The 20,954-nt window shown below is 58.8% G+C and overlaps 1 protein-coding gene across 3 annotated transcripts in view; it reads left to right on the forward strand.

The window, feature by feature from the left end:
- The window catches only part of PTPRE (protein tyrosine phosphatase receptor type E), a 148,256-nt gene that overhangs the window by 37,044 nt on the left and 90,258 nt on the right, over positions 1-20,954 (forward strand). For all 3 annotated transcript variants that reach the window (XM_051982712.1, XM_051982713.1, XM_051982714.1), the window contains exon 2: positions 19,769-19,791. The gene's annotated coding sequence lies outside the window, so the exon portion shown is untranslated. The remainder of the gene's footprint in view (positions 1-19,768; positions 19,792-20,954) is intronic.

Consider the following 20,954-nt stretch of genomic DNA (forward strand, 5'->3'; position numbering starts at 1 on the left):
AGGTAGTCTGTGCAAAGAGCAGCGCTGACCATTGGGCAAGCTTCTGCTGGGCACAAGCTTTTGCTCTAGGACTGGCAAGGAAAGGTGAACGCTACCCCTGTCCTGGAGCTTACCTGGGAGTGGGGGAGAGCTGTTGCGGACTTTTCTCTCAGTAGTGCTGGGTTGGATAGGGCGGGGGTGCAAGGGGAGACGGGAAGCCGTTGGGTTGGAGGTGGGGGACGAAACGGAGGAGAGAGATGGGGGGAGGGGGGGACGCCCTGCAGATCGAGACCCAGGCGACTTTCGGCCTCCCGCCCATCCGAGAGCCAGGACCTCTAAGGTCGTTTCAAACCCTCAAATTCTCCCAGCTTTCAGCCTCCATCTCCTCCGTGTCTGCGACGTTTGGGGAAACTTTAAAGGAGTTAAAAACAATTGGGGCGATGCCATTTTCTCACCATTTAAGTCACGACTCCTGCACCGAGCTGCAGCTTTTGTTTCCAAGGAAGTTCTCTAAGAAACCCAAGCTTCCATAATTACCCGATATTTCATAATGAATTATTAAAAGGTAATAAATGGATCCTGCTGCCTTGTTTTACACACCTCCGAGTCAGAAGAATGGCAAAGCTCTCTGAGAGACAAAGGGATTCCTTAATTGCCCATTCCCATGGTAACTTGCATGTCTTGGCTGGGGGGGAGGTTAAGTCCTAATGGGTTGACGCCCATCTTATTTCAAGCCCTGCCCTTGAAGGCCGCGGTCCCCAGAACCCCAAGACCGGCTCCCCTCCCCACATGGGGAGATTTTCTCTTGGAAGGAAAAGGGGCCTTTCCCGCAAAGGGGGCTTTGACCTTTCCAGAATTAGCCAGACCGAAAGGCGTCCTTTCCCTCCGCACCCCATTTGTCACTGATATCAAAGCCCGAACCCAGACTCCCTCCAGCGCGGGGATGTCAGAGCAGCTCCCTCAAGACAAAGAAAATGGCTTTAATTGGGGCTAAATATAGACTAGCATCCTCTGATCAGGTAATCCTGGCGCGCGCCGGGTGGCTTGGAGCTCATTTGGGCTTCGCGGCGGCCGCTAGGAGGTTGGCGGGAGGCGGGGGAGTCTCCAGCTTGGATGTGGGGACTCGGGGCTTCACTACTCCTCTTTTGGGCTCGTAGCTCAGTTTCTTTGCACCAAATCCTCTGAGTAACCGCAGATGGGGAAGTTTATTCTGCTGCAATCTTGTCTTTAGGGAAGTGTTTTGCAAGTCTTAAAAGTGAAACACGATGAAAGTTCTGCAGTCAGCGACCATCGATCACGGTAACCATTGATCATCACAACCATCGATCACGGTAACCATTGATCACGGTAACCATTGATCACCAGGACCATTGATCACCAGGACCATTGATCACCATGACCACCGATCACCATGACCGATACCTCAGGTCCTACAATAGATTCGATTAGTCGGATTAACAAATGGACTCAAGGTGTGGCCGGTGACCAGGAAGCGGGCGGAGCCGACCCATTAGCTCTTCATCCTGTGCTTGGCTAGCGCTCTCAGACACAGTTATTAACCGAAGGTTCTCCAGGTTTTTCATCACTCTCATTAGAAGCAGCCCCCACGCCAGTTTCCTTCCATTCCCCTTTGGCTGGCCCGAGGGAGGTGGGGAGATAATAGGAGGGCAGCCATCAGGAAAAGCCCCTCCTCACAAGGAGCTGAGGCGCCTGCCAGGAAGGTTTTGGTGGACAAAAGCCCCTCCAAACCTTGAAAGGAAAACCTGGCGCGGAGCCACAGCTTGTGGGGGAGCCCGATTTCCGATGGCCAGTCATTGAGTCTATTGGGAATGGCCACATTTTAAGAGCAGACCTGGGAAGCCCCCAGTCGGCAGCACCCTGTCAGCCCCCGCCCCCAGACCCCGAGGAGTGAGAGCTCTTCCTGACAGCATCATCACCCCCAGGCCTCTGGAGGCAAAGGCAGAATTGTGTCTGCTGGGAAGCAAGGAGGGGCGTGAGCGACATGTTGCTGATCAAAGAAATCGGGTGGGAAAGAAATGACGAAGAAAACCTGACCCACGCAGCTCCGGAGGACCTTTGTCCTCCCCTCCCGGGCCGCGGCTCCCAGGCGGAGACTGCCCCACTGCCTTTTTCCATAAGCCACTCACCCCTGGGCTCCTGTTTACAACCGGAGTCTCACTCCCAGTCACTTAGCATAGACTGCCTTGCGAGTGCGCCCGTTTCCCCAGGAGGAGGAGGGCCCAGACCTGGTTTTGTATTCCTGTTCCCAGACTCTGGGCCCCCTGGGTCTCCTGCCCCTGGCCAGACTCGGCAGGTATTAATCGATTCCACTCGAGGCTTGTGGGCAATACCATGATGCAATTGCTTGACTGCGAGTGAAATTACCGCTGGAGATTTCTTCATTTCAACAATAGCTGCTCCACATTAGGGCCCAAGGGGCCAGGCCTACGGAGGATGTGCAAACCTAGCCCGAGAGGCCCCTGGGGCAGTGGGCCTGGGGGCCCACACGTGCTCCATGGGGCGGGCGTTTCTTGGAGTGAGTTGGACGCATTACCCTTGATGGGGCTCATAGGGAGCTCAGTCCCCAAATAGGAGAAGGCAAGAAATTTGGGACCATGAGCCCAGAAATGGAAATAATGATGCGAGATGAGAATTTGACTCTCAAGCGGGGAGTCTGGAGGACTGATGGCAAACCTCCAGGCAGGGGGAGGGCCAGGCAGAGGAAAGGGCCCTGGGGTGTCCAGGCTGGTTTTCTGGGGACCTCTGTTAGCAGAGAGAGTTCTGTGGAGCCGTTGGAAGCCATGTTTTCTGAGGGAAAGGATGGATGAAATGTCTTTTTTCAAAATAAGAAAGCACCGATGATTTAGAATGCCGGAGGAGGAGGAGCACAGAGCAGCAAGTTTAAGCTTCATGGAAGGACAGAGTCTCCTCGAGTGGAGCTGTCAGACAACGGGCTGGGCCGGGGGAACATGATGGGGTCGAGCAGAAGCCTGCGTCTCCCAGGTCCCTTCCGACTCTGAGCTTCTGCGATCCAGAATCGAGCACAGAGTTGGGCACACAGTCGGCAATTAATAAATGCTTGTTGACGTGACTGGATCCAGTAGCATCATTTATCAAGAGAGACTTCTGACAGTATTTGGTTGGCGCTCGTCACGAGGAACTTCAATCGCGTGGACTGTTTCCCATGGCATTCCTGCCAAGAGGGGAACGATTGCTGGGGAGAGGTCATTTCACTTTACGGATGCTACTTTTTTTTTTATCATCTAGTCATTTTTAATTAAAAGTTTCCCCAAGTGAGTTGTTCTAAGCTCCCCCCCCCCCCAAGATTTTACTGTGGGTCAGGTTTCTGTGTCAAATGAACGAAAGCAGGTTGTCTCCTTATTCTGTCCCTTCCCTGGGAAGGAGCCATCTTTAACTCTTCACCGCCGGGTACAGATCATTCCCAGACACTGTCTGGGAGGCCGGAGGAGAATATCTGGGGAGCCGTGGCCTGGGGGAGTGTTCCCAGCCAGGAACAAAGTAGGAGCTGACGCCTCCCCCGGGGAGTGGATCTGTGGGAGCCTCGCAGGGATGCGGCCCCCGAGCCTGAGGCAGCCCACTCCCGACCCGACCTCTCCCCTGCCCAGGCAGTCCCAAGGAATCAGGATTTCTCGCTAAATCATGGCCGCGGGCGGGAGGGCCCCGGGGGGAAGGGCTGGCTCTCTGCTCTGCGGGACTGGGTGACTTCCCTTTTCTGACCCGAGGTTTCACATCTGGGCCGAGGCTGGGCCAGAACCGCTCTTCCGCTTCGCTGACACGGGCTGTGCACATTTTGGTTCTCTGTAAAATGGAGTCCCGCCCGCAGGAGCCTCATTCTGTCTCGCTCTGAGTGTTCTCGGATTCTCCCGTGACCAGGGAAGGCTGGATTGGCCGGGCCCCTTTCATCTCCGTGCAGACGACTTCCACATTCATCCGTCCGGCCTGTTTCTGCTGATCCCCAACTTCCTCGCGACATTTCTGCCTTGTGTCTCTCAGGCGTCTCCCACTCGCCCCTCTCCCCCAAGCTCCCGATGCTTCCTTGTTTCCAAGCAGCCGGGCCAGAGGTTTCTAGCTGCCGGACCCTGGACATTAACCTCTGCCTCAGTTTCCTGGACTGTAAAATAGACACAGAACAGCACCGGGCGCCCAGAGTTGTTGAGCAGAATAAATGAGCCGATGTCTGTAAAGCGCTTAGGCCGGGGCCTGACCCGGGGGAGGCTGACGAGACTGGGCCAGGGCTTCAGACTCGGGACGGGCCTTCGCCGCTCCCTCCTGCCCCCAGCCTGGGGCACCTCCTCGTGCCTCCGAATGTGGGATCGCTTCAGTCCAGTCCGGTGGCCGCGGCGAAGGCCCGTCTGTGGCCCGTGGCTCCCCGGGAAGGCCCGCCCGCGGCCCGCGGCTCTCTGGGAAGGCCCGTCCGCGGCCCGCGGCTCCGTGGGAAGGCCCGTCCGTGGTGGCCCGCGGCTCCCCGGGAAGGCCCGTCCGCGGCCCGCGGCTCCCCGGGAAGGCCCGTCCGCGGCCCGCGGCTCCCCGGGAAGGCCCGTCCGCGGCCCGCGGCTCCCCGGGAAGGCCCGTCCGCGGCCCGCGGCTCCCCGGGAAGGCCCGTCCATGGTGGCCCGCGGCTCCCTGGGAAGGCCCGTCCATGGCCCATCCGTGGCCCGTCCGCGGCCCGCGGCTCCCTGGGAAGGCCCATCCGTGGCCCATCTGTGGCCCGTCCGTGGCCCGCGGCTCTCTGGGAAGGCCCGTCCGCGGCCCGCGGCTCCCCGGGAAGGCCCGTCCGCGGCCCGCGGCTCCCTGGGAAGGCCCGTCCGCGGCCCGCAGCTCCCTGGGAAGGCCCATCTGTGGCCCATCCATGGCCCATCCGTGGCCCATCCGTGGCCCGCAGCTCCCTGGGAAGGCGGGCAGGGCCGGGCTGACCTCTCTGCGTCTGGCCCCAGGAATGCCATGTCAAACAGCGCGCTCGGGCCGGGTTTGTTGCAGCAGAATGGGAGCCACAGAGCTGCCCATAATGCCCCTCTTGTTTCCCGCATGAAGGCCGCTCTGTTCTCCCCTGCGGAGGAGCCATTCAATCCTGGCTCCCGGGCCGGGGAAGGAGGGCCTCTCTGTGGCGATCCCTATCTCAAGGCGAGCCGTCGGGGGCCTCTGAGGGATTTCGGCCTTCTCTGGACTCTGCGAGCTAGAGGCTGCATTGTCAAGGTTGGAGATTTTCCTTTGTGTTCTGAAGGAGCAGGTCATGCAATTTAATCTCCCTCCCAAAGCTCTGCTCTGATTTCTAGTGGGGGTCCGAGCCGAGTCCGGGGTTGGTAAGGCTGTGCCAGCCGTGCACAGATCTGGTAGCACCAGGAGAACCGGGAGCCCGGGCCCCATCCCCGACTGCCCGGCCCCAGTCCCCAACTGCCCCATCCCCGACTGCCCAGGCCCTGTCCCCGACTGCCCCCGTCCCCAACTGCCTCGGGCCCCAGTCCCTGACTGCCCCTGTCTCTGACTGCCTGGGCCCGGTCCCCGACTGTCCAGGCCCATGGTCTGAGGACCGGCCCCTCCCAGGTCTGCAGAGCCAGAGGGGATGGATTGTGAGATTGCATCGGTCCATCCGGGCCATGGCAGGGTCACATCAGAGGGAGTCCTCGTACCCAGGAAGTCATGGCTGGGAGGAAGTTCTGGGGGTTCAGAGACTAGCTCTGGATTAAAGCTGCAGAATTCCAGGCTCCCTAAGAACCCTGCACCACACTCAGGGGCCCGCCTGCCTTGGTCGCCCCTCTCACCCACAGCGGGGCCAGCAGCAGATTCCCCTCTGTCGCTAGCCCAGCGATGGGCACTTGGGGGGTTCTGGGGGATAAGGAGAACAGGCCTTCCCACTCTAGGCCAGCCTCCCGCTGCCCCTCCCATTTTTGTACATTCACGCTCCTGCCCCCCCAGGGGGGGGGTCCTCCCTCCAGCCAGAGCCCAGACGTCCCGGTGTGATGTGGCCCCCCACCAGAGCCGCCGGGCCTTCCGGGCAGCATCCACACTGATGACCCTCAGGTTCAAGTCAGAACCACTGAGGGGGTGGCCGAGGCACAGAGCCGTGGGAGGGGCTGAGCCGCTGAGGGCCGCGGGATTGCGCGGGAAACATGGTGTCCCCCCTCCCCCCCATCCCCCTTCTCTTCCCCTCCCCGCCCCCCCCCCCCCCCCCCCCGCCTGCGCGCCTGCCCGACAGTAGCAGCTGAGCCAGGTCCATGGCAGCAGGAAAGGCAGGGGGAGGGGGGGGGTGGAGAGGATGGAGGCAGCTGCAAAACCGGTACGGAGGCCGCTCCAACGGGCCAAGATTCCCAAACCGGGCAGAGAAAGGGTGCGATGAAGAGACGGAAACAAAGCAGGAACCGGGACGGAAGGGGGGATGAACCCCGAGCCTGAGAAGGAATTAAGGGGAGACGCTCGGAGAAGGGGACGGCCGGACGCCACACCGGGGGCCAGAGCCGGAGGAGGGGCCTGTTTCTTGCCTCCACGTGAGATAACATTCGGAAGTTGCTCAGGACGTGCCGGGCTCAGAGCAGGCGCTGACTTTCTCTCAGGGCCAGCGCCCTCAGGGCCAGCGCCAGGTTGGGCTTTGGCCTTCCAGCCTCCGGAATATCCCTCCCCTGAGAGCCCCTCGCCGAGGCCGCGGCCCCGCCGTTCATGTCACCGACAGCCCTGGGAGCCACGTGCAGTCCAGGGCGGCCATTTTGGCCTCAGTCCTCGTCTCCCCCACAGCGCCCACCGGGCAGTCCCGGGCCTGTGGGTCCCCCCGCGTCCTTCCCCATGGCTGTGCTCATGTCTCCCCCTGACAGGTGGGCTGCAGGTGGTGTTCGGTGGGCAGCCCGGGGCCCCCTCTCAGCCGGGCGCACGGGAAGCTCTGGCGGTCTCATCAGGAGGGCTGGCTCTGCAGCCAGAGGAGCCGGGCAAGCTGCCCAACCTCCCGGACCCTCCTCGGTTCCCTCCCCTGTGCAAGGAGGTCTGGAGCTCTTAGACCATAAGCTCCTCTTTCCTCCTGTTGGTTGTATTGATTACAAGGCTTATAATTATATAATCACATTTTCACATAATTATATAATTGTATATATAATTATAATGAATTATAATTCCTCCTATTGATTGTATTGATTATAAGGCACACTTAGAATCATAATTTATTATGATTATATATTATTAGAATGAATTTTAATTCTTCCTATTGATTGATTATATAATTATAATTTAAATACAAATACATATTATATATTATTATAATGGATTCTAACGCTTCCTATTGATTGATTATAAGACACACTTATCATTTATTGCGATTATATATTATTAGAATGAATTCGAATTCTTCCTGCTGATTGATGGGTTACGAGACACACTTGGCTGGTCGCTCTCTCATCAGGGACGCTTGGGAAACACGCCCCGATTCACCGGATCCCCGCGGGACCCCGAAGCATCCTTGGGTCCCGGTTGTCTCGGCAGGAGCCCGAGTTCGGTTCTGGGAGCTCCCGGTCCTGGCTCTGTCCCGGCCGGGCCTCCGAGCCCCCGCTTTTGGGCTCCTTGGCCGGGACTCGGGTTTGCTGCATCTGTTCTCTCTATTCAACGGTCCCATTCAGCTCCACCTGCTCGGGCCCTCTCCCCCTCCCATCCCCGCAGGCAGCCAGCCAAGGAGCTTCCTCCCAGCCTCCCCTCTGCGAGCCGGGAATGTGGACTCTTCTCCTCCTGCGTCCTTCCAGCTGTCAGCACCCGGGGCTGCTGGCCAGCCTCCAAGCCCCCGGCCGGCCACGACGCTGACGCCCCCTGCTGACGCCTGCGGGGTATGGCTCCCCGCCTCAGCTCCGGGGGGCCTGACCCCCTAGACCCCCAGTGGCCTTGGGGCCGGACTCTGCCTCCAGTCCCTCCTCTCTGCTGGACTTGCTTCTTAATGCCTGTCACCCCCCATCTCGAGAAGCCTCGGTGGCTCCCCTTTGTCTGCCAACTAAAGCCCACCCGGGACGTGGCCACGACCTGCGCTGGCCCCTGCGGCCGCCCCGTCTCCTCCTGAAGCTGTCCGAGTGCGGCCGAGAGAGCGGAGTCGTGTCGTTACGCACTCTGCCCTCTGCCGGCGTAGAATGGCCCACGCTCCCACCCGCAGAGGCTTCCCGGGCCCACGGCCGGGGGTCCCAGGGGTCTTTCTGCCCCCTCCTGCCATCGGCCATCTCCTCGGGAAATCCGAACTCCCCTGCAAGACCGAAGTCCCACGGCACTGCCTCCATGAAGTCTTCCCTGATCCCCCCCAACGCAACGGCCTCTCTCGCCCTCCTTAGTCATCTGGAGCCTTGCGGCTTCAGACGCAGGCCGTGGTGCCCGTGTCCTGTGTGCTGATTAGCCCTAGGAACGCTGGGAGCCGGCTCGGGGTTGGGGGTGAGTGACCTCAGAGGCCTGGGAACCCTCACAGGGAGCTCAGGTCCCTCAGGTCGGGCAGCGGGGCGTTGGCCAGGGCCGCGGGGAGCCCCCGGGGTATCACCATCAGGGCGGCTGGTGATGGAGGAACCCAGCTCATGGATTAAAGTGTCCTGCCCCAGGGAGAGGGGGAGGGCAGATGTGGGCCCTGGACAAGGCGGCAAGGAAAGGGAAGGACCAGTTCCTGGAGGCTTGGGAAGTTCCCCGGGGGGGATGGGGCTGCGAGAAGGGCAAAAGGGAAGCGGGCAGAGCCTGGGCTCCGTCTCTCCCTCTGGAGAAATCCTGGAACCCGGGACTGAAGGAAAAGGAAAAGCTCAGGAAGAAGCCTTGGCCACAGAGAGCCACGACCCTCAGCAAGACCACGTCAAGACAGAGCTTATAGGAGGACAAACTGCCAGTGGCCAGAGGAAGCTGGCTGGCGATTCACCTTCCATCTGCCAAAGCGAAGGCTAATGAAAGTGGGCACAGCGTTGGGCGGGCACTGGATTGATGGGCGCAGAATATGCGGCGGCCGGGCGGCACAAGGGCCCACCCGCCCTCGGATACCTGCCCTTGGATACCTGCCCTCGGATACGTGAGAAACGTCGCCACATATCTGTGACCTTTGACCGAGCGCTCCCTCCACTGGGCTCGCGCTGTTGTTTCTCCTTCGTTTCCCAGGAGGACCCAAGACATCCTGGGTGACGATTGTGGGTGAGCGGAATTGGGGGCAGAGCCACACGAAGTCCGCAGCCAAAGTCATCAACGTCCTGTGGCAGGCAAGGGTCAGGATGACCGGCGAAGACCCCGACGGAGTGGACGACCAAGCTCCAGGCGCTCCCCGGCGCCGGCTCCAGCCACCTTCTGGCCCTTGGAACAAATTGTCCTCGTCCACGCTTTCCACGGAAGAAAGTCCTCCCATGTGGAGGCTGGAGACCCATCCGCAACTCACTGGTGGGCTTGAAGTCCTTCGGAACCCCCAACCCGGCCCCGCAGCGGGTACCATGACTAGAACGACCTACAAGCAGCCAACAGCGCGTGTAGAATAACTGGGAAAGGCCTTCCCTCTCCCCGGAGAGCCTGGGTAGGAGGGAGCAGCCACAGGCTCCCATCCCAGCCCCCTGTTGTTCGCTTAGGTTAAAGATGTTCCTTGTTACCTGAAAGGGTTCAGTGGAGGGGAGGGGCTAAGGGCAAATGCCAACTGTGTCGGGAAAACAAAGGCAGCAAGAAAGCTTCCAAAACCAAACAAAACCAGGTCACGTCCGGTTTATCTTGTTTCCTTTTTTCCCTGACCCGCTAATCCAGGAAGCTATTGTTGGTTTTGTTGTTTTCGGGGAATATTGTGGATTTCTAGGTTTTAGCAAAGTTTTCAGCAAAACCTCTCCTCTGTTTCTGTGGAAAGGATGGGAAGATCGGAGCTGGAGAGTCCAATGACTGGGGGTCCTTAGACAGAGGGATGGCTAGATCCCACCGGGACTGCCCGATCCTGGTGGGAGGTCCGCAGTGGAGCGCCTCGGGGATCGGGGCTAGCATTTTTGTTAATGATCGGGATAATGACGGCTTAAGTGGGTCCTTATCAAAGGAGCAGAGGCTGCCAAGCTGGGAGGTATCTTGGCAGGCGAGAGGGATTACGGATCAGATCCCATTTCACACTTAGGGGTCGATCTCAACTTCTCAAGTAGGAGATGAAAGAGTGTGCTTGGCTGTAGTTTGTCTGAAAAAAATCTGGTGATTTCAGTGAGGTGCGAATCCAGTTGTAGTCGGCGGGAGAGAATGGCAGCCTGGAGGGTGAAGAGGAATTTAAGGGACATTAAAAGAGACGAGAAGGAGGAATCTTGCTGTTCTCTGGCCTGGGGCCCGCGTGGGTGACGCATTTTAGGAAGGGCCCGGATAACCCAAAACGCTTCCAGAGGAGGACAAATGGGGCCTCAAAAGGCCTCGAGTCCGTCCCATTGGAGAACTGGTTGAGCCACTTGGAGGTGTTCCCTGAAGATGCAAAGGCCGAGGGATGACACAATAGGTGTCTAAAGTATTTGAAGCATTATCACATGGGAAAGGAGCATCCTGAGCCCAAGGGGAAGGAGGAAGGGCGGAAGCTGGAGCACCAGAGAGAGGGGGTTTGATGTTAGGAAATAAGTCTTGACTATTTGTCCCGCCCCACGTGGGATGACGGGATGACCCGCAGAGGGTGGAGCTCCCACTCCCTGGAGTCTCCAAGCACAGGCTGACCACTCAGTTCACGTGAGTCTCTCCAGGCTTTCCTGAAATCGGCCTGCTCATCATTTCTCATACAATACAACGATTCCGTCCTACACCATCCCTTACTCGGCCATTCTCCGACTGATGGGCGCCCACTCAGTTTCCAGCTCCTTGCCACTACACAAAGGCTGCCCCACACGGTTTTGTGGGTCCTTTCCCCTCTTTTAGATCTCTTTGGGACACAGAGCCAGTGGTGAGACTGCTGGACCAAAGGGGATGCACACTCCATAGCCTTCTGGGCCTAGTTCCAAATTGCTCTCCAGAGGGGTTATAATCTCCAAACTTTTGCAAGAACTGAATCCTTGTTGTAAAAAGCAGTTGCCGGAATAAGAAGGTTGCAAGAGCCCAGTAACTTCTTTATCCAGCAAAGACAATGAGAAAGCCAGGATTTTGTTGCTGTTTGTTTGTTTGCCAAGGAGAGCTCTAGGAGCCTGGGACTGTGCCATTAGACAATAGGCTTTTTGAGGGCAGGGGCCGCTTTTTATCTTTTTTGTTTCCTCAGTACTTAAGGCCGTGTCCAGCACCCCGTTTCCTCAGTACTTAAGGCCGTGTCCAGCACCCTGTTTCCTCAGTACTTAACTCCCCGTTTCCTCAGTACTTAAGGCCGTGTCCAGCACCCTGTTTCCTCAGTACTTAACTCCCCGTTTCCTCAGTACTTAAGGCCGTGTCCAGCACCCTGTTTCCTCAGTACTTAACTCCCCGTTTCCTCAGTACTTAAGGCCATGTCCAGCACCCTGTTTCCTCAGTACCTACCTCCCCGTTTCCTCAGTACTTAAGGCCGTGTCCAGCACCCTGTTTCCTCAGTACTTAACTCCCCGTTTCCTCAGTACTTAAGGCCATGTCCAGCACCCTGTTTCCTCAGTACCTACCTCCCCGTTTCCTCAGTACTTAAGGCGGTGTCCAGCACCCTGTTTCCTCAGTACCTACCTCCCCGTTTCCTCAGTACTTAAGGCCGTGTCCAGCACCCTGTTTCCTCAGTACTTAAGGCCGTGTCCAGCACCCTGTTTCCTCAGTACTTAACTCCCCGTTTCCTCAGTACTTAAGGCCGTGTCCAGCACCCTGTTTCCTCAGTACCTACCTCCCCGTTTCCTCAGTACTTAAGGCGGTGTCCAGCACCCTGTTTCCTCAGTACCTACCTCCCCGTTTCCTCAGTACTTAAGGCCGTGTCCAGCACCCTGTTTCCTCAGTACCTACCTCCCCGTTTCCTCAGTACTTAAGGCCGTGTCCAGCACCCTGTTTCCTCAGTACCTACCTCCCTGTTTCCTCAGTACTTAAGGTGGAGTCCAGCACCCTGTTTCCTCAGTACTTAAGGCCGTGTCCAGCACCCCAGTAGGTGCTTACTAAGTGCTAGTTGACTAAAAAACTTTCACTTGTGAGATACAAAAGAGTTTGCGCACTCATCCCTGTTGGAGACTAACTCCTAGGAGTATCCCATGAGCAAACTGCCAGCACCCAAATCCCCGGAAAACAGAAACCCCCCCCTCGTCGGTTCAGCCTTCCTGAGCCCCCCTCCTCAGCGGTGACCGTGGGTTCTCCATGCCCTTGCCAACCCTGGGAAGTTGACGTGTTACTTAAGGTCCCACCGGGCCCAGTTCTGGCCCAGACCAAGGACGCCTCAACCCCTCCTCCCGCCAAGAAGGTCCCTCCAGCCCCGGCCGTGGTGTACGTGCGGCTCTGGGAGGATGGCATTGATTGGCGCCTGATGCCAAATCCAGAGACGGGGGAGCCTGTGTTTCCTGGGAGGCCTTCGCCGGTGTTATGGAGACCGCCACCTGCGCTCCCCCCGGCTCCGTGCGAGCCCCAGAGTGTGGACGGGAGCCCTCGACGCCGCGGCCCCTCCGGCCGGTCGGACTTGGGAAGGGCGCAGGGGATGGGAAGGGCTCGGTGGGCTGTCGTCCGCCCTGCGGGAGAGCCGGCTCTGTCCCTGACTCCTAAGTCTGACAAACAGAGTGGCAGGACGGGGAGGACGCATCCGGGGAAGGGCGCGCTCCACGGGCGGACACCGAGGAGGGCAGCTCCCTGAGAATTTGGGGGGAAGGAGACACCATGAGGTCCCGTCCCCACCCCCAAGACATCGTGGACATCACTGTACTTTGATACCTTTGCTACGGACTTTCCAATCCTTGTTTAAAACCACCCATTCCCCACTAATAATAATTATTAATAAGATTTAGAGAGTGCTTTTGGTTTTCACAGACAGGGAAGGCAGAGTGGTCTAGAGATAGAATACTAGGTTTGGACTCAGTGGTGCTGGATTCAAATCCTGGCTTTCTCATTTAGTCCCCTAGGACCTGAAGCTAGTTATTCCCTCCTCCTTTCTGCTCCCTCAGCTTCCTCCTCTGTGAAATGGGGGCATTGAGCCAGGGGACTGCTACATGGGGGACCACAATGAATGCCATGGCTGCTGTTTTCAATCTGACCCTGGATTTGTGGGTAATGGTTCTTCCTTCTTTGGTCTTTTTTTTTTTTTTTTTTTTCTTTTTTTGCTCTTTCAATCCCTGGAAACTTGGGGAAAAGTATGGAAAGGGGGCAGTGAAACAGAGTTGGCCACGTGGAGCACACTGTCGCTGGGGGCTTGAAGTGGGGCCTGCCTCCTGTGCCAGGCCTCCTAAGGAGCTTTTCTCTGGGCACTCCCCCGTCATTGTTTCATTTGCCACCTGCCAACAGACTGGCAGGTTCTGGAACGGAAGGCCGGAGCCCCACTGGCAGAATAGGCAAGGTTTGGTTGACTTTGATTAGCGCTTAATGACTCCAAATCCGGCCAGATGTAGGTTGTTCCCCTACGTCTTAGCTGGCGCCCTTCCTGTCCCTCTGACAGACTTTGTAATTAATCAATCAGCCAAATGGCCAAAGTGGCGATGGCAAAGGGAAAGCAGCCCTGCCCTCCAGGAGCCTCCATTTCCTCAGGGAACCATCGGGGACAGATCCTTCAAAAATCGGCTCTCTTCCTTCTCCAATTCAGGGCCATTATGATGTAGGCTGAGACCTAAGTCACAGAAGTCATTTAAGTCCCCTAGCAGCCCCCACACGGCCCCCCGAGTCCCCAGTGTGAGACAGATTCCAATGGGAACATTCAACAACAGAAATGACCCTAAACAAATAAAAGCAGCCCCCGATGTTAGTCTGAGGTGTTCTCAGCGTTAAGCAGCTGGAGTTTCCGTGCTCTAGCCAAGATGGCGGAGAAGATGCTGAGCTGCATCCATGGAGGGTCCTACACCATCCCTTACTCGGCCATTCTCTGACTGATGGGCACCCACTCAGTTTCCAGCTCCTTGCCACTACACAAAGGCTGCCCCACATGGGTTTGTGGGTCCTTTCCCCTCTTTTAGATCTCTTTGGGACACAGAGCCAGTGGTGAGACTGCTGGACCAAAGGGGATGCACACTCCATAGCCTTCTGGGCCTAGTTTCAAATTGCTCTCCAGAGGGGTTATAATCTCCAAACTTTTGCAAGAACCGAATCCGCCTTGTAAAAAGCAGTTGCCGGAATAAGAAGGTTGCAAGAGCCCAGTAACTTCTTTATCCAGCAAAGACGGGCGGTTTTTGTTGTTGCTGTTTGTTTGTTTGTTTGTTTGCCAAGGAGAGCTCTAGGAGCCTGGGACTGTGCCATTAGACAATAGGCTTTTTGAGGGCAGGGGCCGCTTTTTATCTTTTTTGTTTCCTCAGTACTTAAGGCCGCGTCCAGCACCCTGTTTCCTCAGTACCTACCTCCCCGTTTCCTCAGTACTTAAGGCCGTGTCCAGCACCCTGTTTCCTCAGTACCTACCTCCCCGTTTCCTCAGTACTTAAGGCCGTGTCCAGCACCCCAGTAGGTGCTTACTAAGTGCTAGTTGACTAAAAAACTTTCACTTGTGAGATACAAAAGAGTTTGCGCACTCATCCCTGTTGGAGACTAACTCCTAGGAGTATCCCATGAGCAAACTGCCAGCACCCAAATCCCCGGAAAACAGAAACCTCCCCCTCGTCGGTTCAGCCTTCCTGAACCCCCCTCCTCAGCGGTGACTGTGGGCTCTCCACGCCCTTGCCAACCCCGGGAAGTTGACATGTTACTTAAGGTCCCACCGGGCCCAGTTCTGGCCCAGACCAAGGACGCCTCGGCCCCTCCTCCCGCCGAGAAGGTCCCTCTAGCCCCGATCGTGGTGTACGTGCGGCTCCGGGAGGATGGCATTGATTGGCGCCTGATGCCGAGTCCAGAGACGGGGGAGCCTTGTTTCCTGGGAGGCCTTCGCCGTTGTCATGGAGACCGCCACCTGCGCTCCCCCCAGCTCCGTGCGAGCCCCAGAGTGTGGACGGGAGCCCTCGACGCCGCAGCCCCTCCGGCCGGTCGGACTTGGGAAGGGCGCAGGGGAAGGGAAGGGCTCGGTGGGCTGTTGTCCGCCCTGTGGGAGAGCCAGCTCCGTCCCTGACTCCTAAGTCTGACAAACAGAGTGGCAGGACGGGGATCCAGGGAAGGGCGCGCTCCACGAGCGGACACCGAGGAGGGCAGCTCCCTGAGAATTTGGGGGGAAGGAGACACCATGAGGTCCCGTCCCCACCCCCAAGACATCGTGGACATCACTGTACTTTGATACCTTTGCTACGGACTTTCCAATCCTTCTTTAAAACCACCCATTCCCCACTAATAATAATTAATAATAAGATTTAGAGAGTGCTTTTGGTTTTCACAGACAGGGAAGGCAGAGTGGTCTAGAGATAGAATACTAGGTTTGGACTCAATGGTGCTGGATTCAAATCCTGACTTTCTCATTTAGTCCCCTAGGACCCGAAGCTAGTTATCCCCTCCTCCTTTCTGCTCCCTCAGCTTCCTCCTCTGTGAAATGGGGGCATTGAGCCAGGTGACTGCTACATGGGGGACCACAATGAATGCCATGGCTGCTGTTTTCGATCTGACCCTGGATTTGTGGGTAATGGTTCTTCCTTCTTTGGTCTTTTTTTTTTTTTTTTTTTTTTTGCTCTTTCAATCCCTGGAAACTTGGGGAAAAGTATGGAAAGGGGGCAGTGAAACAGAGTTGGCCACGTGGAGCACACTGTCGCTGGGGGCTTGAAGTGGGGCCTGCCCCCCTGTGCCAGGACTCCTAAGGAGCTTTTCTCTGGGCACTCCCCCTCATTGTTTCATTTGCCACCTGCCAACAGACTGGCAGGTTCTGGAACGGAAGGCCGGAGCCCCACTGGCAGAATAGGCAAGGTTTGGTTGACTTTGATTAGCGCTTAATGACTCCAAATCCGGCCAGATGTAGGTTGTTTTCTTACATCTTAGCTGGCGCCCTTCCCGTCCCTCTGACAAACTTCGTAATTAATCAATCGGCCAAATGCCCAAAGTGGCGATGGCAAAGGGAAAGCAGCCCTGCCCTCCAGGAGCCTCCATTTCCTCAGGGAACCATCGGGGACAGATCCTTCAAAAACCGGCTCTCTTCCTTCTCCAATTCAGGGCCGTTATGATGTAGGCTGAGACCTAGCGTCACAGAAGTCATTTAAGTCCCCTAGCAGCCCCCACACAGCCCCCCGAGTCCCCAGTGTGAGACGGATTCCAATGGGAACATTCAACAACAGAAATGACCCTAAACAAATAAAAGCAGCCCCCCCCCCCCCGATGTTAGTCTGAGGTGTTCTCGGCGTTAAGCAGCTGGGTTTCCGTGCTCTAGCCAAGTTGGCGGAGAAGATGCTGAGCTGCATCCATGGAGGGAACTTCCCCACCGGGACGTCTCCATACCCCCAGAATCTCGGGTCCAGGGCTGCCCTCTGAGCCGGGAGCCGCCTCCCTCCTTCCCCATCGGGGCTGTCCGGGACCACCTTCCGCGGCCCTCCTCGAGCTCCCGCTCACCTCCGCCCTGGCCGCTTCCCGGTGTCCCCAGCCCTCGCCCCGCCACTGGCTGCTCCCATCGCGCTTTATCCCTGGGCGGCGCTGATCTTGGCCCTTGAGCCCTAACTTGGGCCTCTTTTTCAGGCCCAGAACTTTCACATGATGAAGCTTTTCCTTCTTTAGAACTCGTCTGGGTTCATTTAGGCTTTAGCAGGCCCTGCTCAAGGGTTCTCAGGCCTGCGATGGACGCCCCTTCCCCTTTCTGGCTCAGGGTGGACGCCCTCAGAAGGGCCGAGAGGCCGCCCCCACCCAGAGTTCCTGCTAAAGCTCCCTGAACATTCGTGGTCAGGACATAGGGCCCGTGGGAAGGGCCCTTGATGTCCCGTGCCAGGCAGGCCGGCATCGCAGGCGCCCAAGGCTGGCGACGGGAGAAAGGCAGGGCGGGTTTGGAGGTCGTTGGAGGCTTCCGGCTTCATTTTTGTTTGAAACTCGCAACAAAATCAAAATCTAGCAGTTTGGTTGTGACAGAACAAAATAAAAATAACAAAGCAGCCAGATGGGCACTTGTGCCCTTCCCTCGTTGAGTGCCAAGCGCGCTCTCGAGCCTTCTCTCTCCCAGTCTGCCCGTCAGTTAAATCGGACCCGATGCTGCTCCCCCCGGCCCGGCTCCCACCCCCGCTGGCTGCTCCCCCCGGCCCGGCTCCCACCCCCGCTGGCTGCTCCCCCCGGCCCGGCCCCCACCCCCGCTGGCTGCTCCCCCCGGCCCGGCTCCCACCCCCGCTGGCTGCTCCCCCCGGCCCGGCTCCCACCCCCACTGGCTGCTCCCCCCGGCCTGGCTCCCACCCCCGCTGGCTGCTCCCCCCGCCCTGGCTCCCACCCCCGCTGGCTGCTCCCCCCGGCCCGGCTCCCACCCCCGCTGGCTGCTCCCCCCGCCCGGCCCCCACCCCCGCTGGCTGCTCCCCCCCCCGGCCCGGCCCCCACCCCCGCTGGCTGCTCCCCCTGGCCCGGCCCCCACCCCCGCTGGCTGCTCCCCCCGGCCCGGCCCCCACCCCCGCTGGCTGCCTCTTCGGGTGCCGGCCTTCACTCCCGGAAGACTTTGCCCCCTCACCTGCATCCCCCAGAATCCTCGTCTTGCTGAGTTCTTAGCTCGGGTCCCTGGGTCTCCACGAAGCCGCCCTGGCGCTCAGGCCCCCTGACAGGCCCAGGACTCGGGCCCACTTCACCAGCTCCGTGCTTTTGTTACACCTGTAGACACAGAGGCTGTTTCTTTTTCATCTTTCTACTCCCCCTGGCAAGCCCAGTGCCTGGTACACAGTAGGGACTTCACGCAGGCTTCTCGGATAAGCTGGAATCGCAGTTGAACTAGACCCCGAGTATTGTGGTTTTTAAGTGGAAGATGTCAGAACTGGTGACTTTCTGTTTTTACGTCACCCTTTCCCCCTCCGGTGTATCCCCTCCTGCCCCTGTCCCCGAGATCTCTCTTATGACAAGAAATAGAAATGGAGGAAGTGAGAAAGCTGTTGTACAAAAACAACGGCAGTCGTGCCCCGTGTCCCAAATCTGCGGGACACCCAAGGCCGGAGGGCGCAGGAGAGTTGGATCAAGGATATTTACTAAGTTCCTCTTGAGTTCAAATAGAATTTATTAAGTGCCTCTTGTTTACAGAGTGCACTTTGTAAACAGGAAAAATATTAAAAGTTAGAGAAAACTGGGGTCCTGCTCCCCCACCCGATCTGTATCGTCTCTCAGGGCAGGGAGAGAGACACGAATAAATGAATGTAACACGGAGCAACAAATGGAGGGTAAAACAACCCCAGACAGATGCTATGTCACGGCTATAAGCATTGATTAAACACCTGCTGTGTGCTCCTGACGCTCTGCTAAGGCCTGAGGATCCAAAGAGAGACAAGGCCCAGTCCTGCTCTCGAGGAGCTCCCTGTCTGGGGGAGGGAGGAAGCACGGGAGGTCTGAGGGAGGGGGCGGGAGAGGGGTTCGGCTGCGGCGTGCTACCCCAGCACCGGGGGCCGGGCTACCGCAGCTACGTCAGCAGGCTTGGGGTGGCGGCACCGGAGAGCGGCCTGAGCGAAAGCCGGGCAAGGAGGGGGTGGTGCAGGTGGGGCTGGTGCCCTGTGGAAGGGAGGCGGAGCCAGCAGGGCACCCCGTGGGCGCGTCCCATCCCGCAGGGCCTCGGTCCCGGGGCTGAGGGCTCGGGGGCAGCAGCGCCATCATGGGGACGGCCTGGCTTTGGAATCCACAGGTGGGGCTGGCATCCCAGCTCCGTCCCCCTCTCCCTCTGCCCGTGTGACCTTGGGCGCTTACTCAGACTCCCCGGCTTTGTTTCTGCAAAAATAGACGCTGTGATCGCCCGACCGACAGCCAGATGTGAAGAGGAGTCTGGCCAGGGTTGGGGGGGGGAGCCCGTGGGCCCGTCCTGTGCAGGAGGAAGCCGGGGTGGCGAGGAGGAATCTGGGGGTATCGGTGGTTGGTGGGCACAGTGGGAAGGGAGGGTCGGGCACCACCTCGGGCACTCCGGGAGGGCACTACCATGGGCGAGACAGTGAAGCTAGAAGGCTGGGGGGGCGGATGAAAGGCTTGGATTTTCTCTCCTGCTGAGTCTGAGGCCCCAGGGGACCCCTGAGCATGTGGCGGCCTTTGTGCGCCCCACCTACCCTTGCAGGACGCGTGACTTCGGTGCTCAGGATGCCAGGTGGGGGGGTGACCGAGAAGCGGTTCTCTCCCTCCTGTGGTTGTTCCTCCCGTCGAGGGGGGCTGCGCCACCAGGGGGAGCCCCCCGAGGTTGGAAGCTTGAGGTGCCCGGGTCACCAGCTGCTGATCACAAGGGAGAGGCTGCAGTTCGGGCCTCCCTGGGCCTGCCCAGGGCTGAGCCATCGCCAACGACAGGGAACGCGGCCCGTGGGGGAAGGAGCCCCTTGGGAGGGGCTGAGGCGGGTCCCTTGGAGAGCAGGGGCTTGAGCTGTGATTTAGGGGGGAAAAGGAGGGGCCGAAGCCACGGAGCATCAGGAACGTTTGCAGAGTCGGGCTGGGGGCCAGAGTGGGCCAGGGCGGGCAGGCCTTTGGATTCCCCTGTTTGAGAGCCGGGGGGGAGGCCTCTCAGGTCGGAGACCAAAACAGCTCTGGAGAGAACCGGGGCCCATGGGAGGGTCCTCGGGGGCAGCAGGGTGGGGGCGGGGCTCCGGCGCCGCGGGGACCAAATATCGACACTGGTCGCGGGGGAGGGGTGGCCCCGGTGACTCGGGACCCGGCGTTCTAAGGCCAAAGACTCACGTGTTCCCTCTCCTTTGTCCCACAGGCAGAAGCCGGCTCTTCTTCTTGGTGAGTACCTTTCGTGGTGTGTGTTTCTCTGTTCCTTGTGTGTGTTTGAGGGGGGATCCGCGTGGAAAGAATGCCCAGGACGCAGACACTGGAGAACCCCGTCATGGGGGAGGAGGGTCCAGGGAGGACGGGCGGGGGCTCGCTCCGGGGGTGGGAGGCTTTGCCAGCTCCGCTCCCCCCTCGCCCGCTGCCCACCTCGGACGTGAGTTACGTTTGTCTGCGGCAGAGCTGGCGGACGCCTCGTCCCGTGGGGTCCCGGCTCTGCTGTCGAGTGTGGGGGGAACTGCTGGACTCTGGGGGGCGCCGGGCAGTCTCCTGCGTCTTGTTTCCAGGCTTGATGAAGGGCCGTGGCCTTGGCGGTCAGGTTAAGGAGGAAGAGGTTTTGGATGTTGACGTGGGCAGGTCCAGCTTGCTGACAAACTCATTGTTAACGGGCCGGGCAACGGGGGGGAGAGAAAGTAATCAACATTTCATCCCATCTCTGCCCGTGCCCACAGAACAGCAGCTCTAACCCTGGGGCCCACTGGCATCGGGGGATCCATTTGAGGAGGTTCATGAACTCGGTGGGGGAAACAGTTCTTGGCTTTACTGACCTCTACCTCCCATTGAGGGTCGTCTTCAGTTATGAATTAAGAACCAAACCCCAAACCCTGTCCCAGGAAGGGCTTCCCCAGACTGCGCGGGCGGTCCAGACCCAAAAAGGTGGAGAACTTTGCTGACCATGTCCACGTACTGCATGTAGATGCGAACTGAGGGGAGCTGGGAGAATCCCACCCAAGGGCTCCCTCCGGCCCCGTCTGCCCCAGAGCCTGTGGGCTGCTTCCGGTTCCTTTCTGGGGGGAGAATCCCACCCAAGGGTTCCCTCTGGCCCCGTCTGCCCCAGAGCCTGTGGGCTGCTTCCGGTTCCTTTCTGGGGGGAGAATCCCACCCAAGGGTTCCCTCTGGCCCCGTCTGCCCCAGAGCCTGTGGGCTGCTTCCGGTTCCTTTCTGGGGGGAGAATCCCACCCAAGGGCTCCCTCCGGCCCAGTCTGCCCCGTTGCCTGTGGGTTCCTTCCGGTTCCTTTCTGGGGGGAGAATCCCACCCAAGGGTTCCCTCTGGCCCCATCTGCCCCAGAGCCTGTGGGCTGCTTCCGGTTCCTTTCTGGGGGGAGAATCCCACCCAA

The sequence above is a fragment of the Antechinus flavipes genome, chromosome 2 (genome assembly GCF_016432865.1).
Source record: "Antechinus flavipes isolate AdamAnt ecotype Samford, QLD, Australia chromosome 2, AdamAnt_v2, whole genome shotgun sequence".
NCBI lineage: Eukaryota > Metazoa > Chordata > Mammalia > Dasyuromorphia > Dasyuridae > Antechinus > Antechinus flavipes.